Source organism: Amblyomma maculatum, chromosome 1 (genome assembly GCF_055883805.1).
Source record: "Amblyomma maculatum isolate TAMU_Amacu chromosome 1, ASM5588380v1, whole genome shotgun sequence".
Lineage (NCBI taxonomy): Eukaryota > Metazoa > Arthropoda > Arachnida > Ixodida > Ixodidae > Amblyomma > Amblyomma maculatum.
This window is the reverse complement of record NC_139344.1, coordinates 134,294,850-134,300,217: the sequence shown is the minus strand read 5'-3', so window position 1 is coordinate 134,300,217 and position 5,368 is coordinate 134,294,850.

Here is a 5,368-nt window from a genome sequence, read left to right as displayed (position 1 = left end):
CCATGTATGTGTGGCGGGTCTGCCGAGCACGGCTGGGTTGTTTCTGGGTGCCCCAGAGCGATGGGGGCCGCGCTGCAATCGCTCTCATTACTTCCGCCCGTATGTCGTCCGCTTTCACTTCGTTAGTCACTATTTCCGACCCCTGGGGCTTACCACTCCTCACCTCTCCGTGACGCGAAACCCGCGCGCGAAATGCGATTCCACGCACATCGCGGGGGAGAAAGGCGGGGTGGAGATAATGTCGGACGACTCGGGCCGGCAAGGCGCGCACTGTCGCCGTTCTAGCGCCTCGCCACATTTGCATACGAGCTGCCCTACTTTTTTCTGGCGTTATTTGCATAATTGCCATCCCACGGCCGGGCCGATTGGTCGCTCCTCCGACAGTGTGCGCTGGCCGAGCCTTGATTTACGGGCCTTGATCGGGCCGCCTCGTTTTTGTCTTGCGAGGTCCCGACGTTTGGGCCTCTTGACAGGGCCGGCTTTACGACCCCGCGCGAGGCTCCTTCGCCGGCAGAGTGTCACCGCGCGACAGCCTCGTTTGCTGCTCCCGCCGACGTGCGCGCACGCAGCCAGAAAACAAGAGCGGCCGCTGGGGCTCCATCAAGCCGGAGCGACGACTGCCGCGCGTTTGTGCGCACTCCAGCGAGGTCACCATTGGCGCGCGCGCAGCCGCCGTCTGTCGAAAATGTTTTCTCATATTATTGTCATAAGAACGAAGTCAATGGCGCCTAGTTAAGCTCAATCGCCGTAAAGTTGCAGTCATGAACCGCTGCACATCATGCGGATGCTTGGCGAGCGGGAAACGGTGCCATCAGCAGCGCTTTCTTTGGAGTAGCGTTCAAATGCGCTTTGAGCAGCGGTGCAGTGGGGACGTCATGGTAAAGACATGTCAGTCAATAACTTACGCGTTTAGAGTGAGTTACGGCCCGCTTCTATTTTGTAAAATACGAAGGAATCTCCCGAATTGTTCTCGCGTACCTCCTTTTCCCTGCTGTACGTGTCAGGTAAATGTTTGAAATGAAGAGGGGGGGGGGCTTTTCTGCAGTTTCTGGAATTTTCAACCCGGCTTCTAAAGATGTAAGAATTTCGAACGAGTGGTTCTGCGCGCTGGCTTTTGTTATTATGGCTTAGTAGCGTCCTAACCACTAAATAGTATTACCCTACAGACAACGGCTGAAGAGCAAAATCTATAAAAATTTCAGTTTTAGAATAGTTCTCACAAGGTAAATGATTAGCGTCCACTTTGCGAAGCATAATTTTCATCTCCTGTTTAGAGATTGAATAGGTGCTTATAAAATATGTGCTTGTCAGTTGCTCCTGATTTGTATCTTACACCGCTCATTTTCATGTCAAACAAGAAATAACCATGCAGAACCACTAACACCATACTTTTCAAGAACGAACTGCTTGATATTTACTTTATTTTTTAGGTACCATAACTGAGTAGGGCCAGGTGCCATCATCAAACCTTGCTAGCAGTGATGCTTTAGAAGAGGCCGTTAGTTGACTTGCTGTTTCTTTTATTTTTTCCCAGTGTTCTGCTACTTTCCGTTTTGTTCTTTGTGATAACCCTGATGAATAGGCCTGCGGTATGTTGAGAATAAAATTAGTATATAAGTTTGGATGTGGCGCACATTAATTTACACCTGATTTCTTCGATACGCTGGAAATGTAGCTTACTACGCATGCAAAAGAACGAGACTTCATTTATTGATTCCAAAGCAAAAAAAAAAAAAAAAGTCGGGGCAGGAAGTGCATCCAGGACAGCAGCTTGAGCTTGTTGGTTATTCATTCTTGATGGAACAGCGCAAAACATCGGGACAAGAGACAAGCGCTGACTTACAACTGGTTTTTATTTCGAAGAATGAATGTGAGCTTTCGTCGCCAGGCGGAACGGCTTGGCAACTCGGGTTACCCCTCGCACTTGCTGGTATCTGTTGCCAAGCAGGTGAAAAAGCACCTGATGCAGGCTAGGCCCGAGCAGCAAGATCATGCACAGAAACAGAAAGAAAGGAGGCCGGTAGTAGCAATTCCGTATCTTCACAATATTTCCCATCGCCTGAAAGGCATAGGTCGAAAAGCTGGCGTGAATGTAGTGATGACTGCTCCTAATAAACTCAAAAGTCTGTGCAGACGAGTCAACTCCGATCCGACCAAAAAGAAGCAGGGATGCACGATAAAGCATCCAACCCCCTTTGTGGAGTGCACCGAAGGCCTTGATTATTCGTTGCCAGTGACTTGCGGTAAACAGTACATTGGGCAGACTGGCAGGTGCATGAATGAAAGGCTGCTAGAACACAAAAATAATTTCGAGCAAGCTTGCAGGAACCTGGGAATCCATTGTAGAGATTGCCCTTCAACTAGTTGTGCACCGGTTTTCCAAAAATGCAAAGCTTTGGCTAATCACAAAGACCAGCTAGTCCGGGAAATAATCGAGGCAGCTTCGATAGCGAGTCTGCGCGACGATTGTGTCAGCACACCGTCCGTTGCTTTGACTAAGAAAGAATTTGACATGTTAAAAATGTGATTATAAATATCTGCGATTATGTGTCTTATGCTTTTTTGTGGACGCTTGAACGATATGGTTGCGACGCATGTGCTTTTTGAGAGGGTGATGAAGGTATAAGAAGCAATGTTTCTTCGAAATAAAAACCAGTTGTAAGTCAGCGCTTGTCTCTTGTCCCGATGTTTTGCGCTGTTCCATCAAGAAAGGAAGTGCATGTTGTATCATTTGCACTGGCGCAGATCCAATCACTCAATTATTTCGGTGAATTGCAATCACGAAGAGTAGCCGCACCTCACGAAATGAGCTTCCTACAACATTTGTAAATAATTTTAACCGACATCCTATGTCTTATCGAAAAGCTGAGCGGTATTTTCGGAATATTAACTTGAGCAAAGTAGAGTTCTGGGCTAGTTGGTAATACATGATAAGTGGGAGGCTTAGCGCGGAACGGACAAGGACAGGAGAGGCACACAGGACGAGCGCTGCCTTTGGGTGGCCCTAGATTATCTTGAATTATCTTTCCAGTGATGCAAATTCAGGGCTTTATAGAGCATGCGCACATATTTTTCCTCGAGTTCGTACTTTTTCCCTTCCAATTTTCAGTTGTAAGTTAGCGCTCGTCCTGTGTGCCTCTCCTGTCCTTGTCTGTTCCGCGCTAAGCCTCCCACTTATCGGAATATTAGCTCGTGAAGATAAGTTTGAGTGAGCCCTTTCGAGTGCGAATTCACGGTCCCGAGCCCGTCATTTCGGGAGTGATCGTGAGTGAGCTTCAGTCTTAAATATTAGATACCATGAGTTTGAATCAGCCTGCATAACTCTGATTTCCCAAGCTTGTGGGCCTTAGTAAACCCCTTTATTCTGACTCTGGCCGCCGGAATTCCGAAAGAGAGTGAGATTTAATAAGAGTGAGGTTCAAAATAAAAACTCGCATATTTGCTCCCTGTCTCTTTTTTTTTTCTTTTTTTTTTTTTTTTTTTTGTGAGATGATCCGAGCGACTTTTGTTCTTTTCGCAATCTTATGTTCCTTCCTGCGAAGCGTCAGTCCATACTAGGAATGCCGGTGTCCTTCCTTAGGCACCGAGTCTCGGCAGCACGACCAGAAGTGCAGCTTTGTTGCTAGAGTAATTAATTCCGCTGCCGCCGGTGTAATCAACGCGCTCTCCGGACGGCAGCAATAGCATTAGGGGGGAAGGACGAGCTTACAGCGGAGCACGAGTTGACCGGATGTAATGAGCACTTCTCAGCTTCAGCTTAATTTTTTACGACCCCTTTTAGCCATGGAGGTGGTTCCCTGAGGCGATTAGGTTTTGCGCGACGCTCCTCTAACGAGTCTCCGGTATTTAGCAGGGACTTGGGGAATGGAAGCATCAAACAGCGTGCTTGGTGCCGAGGCTTCCCCACCTTGCTGAGCTCAGTAATGAGGATAGACGGAAGGGTTACCAGACTTATGCTGAGAACTGTACTTCAAGCAGCTGCAACAACACGGGTGGACATCCAGCGAGGCTTTAATTTAATAGGGGGACTGGACATTTCGAGCAGTATGAGCTTGTACTCCGGGGTCAACACTAACCTACTGAAGGGCACTTGGTCGGCACATAAAGTGTTGTTTTTAATGCAGGAACACATTTAATGACTACACTTTCATCTCCCTTTGCCCATCTATTAACCCAGTGATGAAATGAATAACTGGGCCACATAAATCCACGACCAGCTAATATCTTCAGATTGAAGTCGTTCCTGAGGAAGATTCCTGTTATCAAATGGAAATGATTGCGCTTGAAAGAAAATTGAATTAACTGTGTGTGTACGTGTGTGCATGCGGGCGGGGTGTATATAGGGGAGGGAGTCGAACCCAGGACATTCGAATTGCGAGACGGGCACGCTACCAATAGGCCACAGTACATGCTGAATAAAAATGGCCCTGGTGAATGCGCGGCGTGAATGGGTACCGACACGCAGTCGCGTCCTACTCTTCAAGGCGAAGCTTTCCGAAGTTCTTATTCAATTTGTTTCGAGTCTGTTTCTTACAACTCTCCTCTGTCTGCACGCTGCAGTGGCTATGCGAATGCCACGGCGTCCTCGTTTCCTTGTATCTGCCCCACCGACGCCACTTGGAACGCGTATGAAATATAAACACAATCACAAACGAACGCTTTCGCCGAGATGGCAAGAACAGGCGATGATTTTAAGCAGACGTGTGTACAGGCTGCATCACCGCTGATACGACACGGATACTGTAGACACTACAATACGACATAAGCGGGTATACCGTTCGCACCGAGCTCCTTGCGCGTCTCACGAGCAAAGTTTCGGTATGCGCGAATTGAAAAAAAAAAAAAAAAAAAAAAAAAGCGCCGAAGTTCGTGACGCTGCAACCTTCAGAAAGTTAGTTTCTCTTCGTTTTAAAACCCAGCATGACAGCGTCTTGTCCCCTGCTTAGAGCTCCACATTGACACTAACCACCCTACTGTGTAAGCTAAGAAGTTAATGAGACGTATTTAGTCCATTAGTGCTGTAATTTGGAGAATGTTTACACCAAATTACGTCCACCACGGCTGGGAGTTTGCTCCTGGAGATGTTTTTTTTTTTTCTTTCTGTTTGGAACCCCCTATTTTAAGCAAGTTTGGAAAATGTTCGCTGAAATATCAGATATATGCATATGAATGAGATTGCCAATGTACTCGGGTTGTTTACACAGCAGCCGACTAATCAGGACATACATGTCCTTCGTCTGTATCGGTAGACATCTCGCTTAGCTCAACGGAGCTTGAATCAGCAACCTCAAACATGGCTCGGTTCATTATTTAATAAATGCGGCAACTCTGCCTCCCGTCCCTTTGCGCGTTGCGACATAATAGAAAT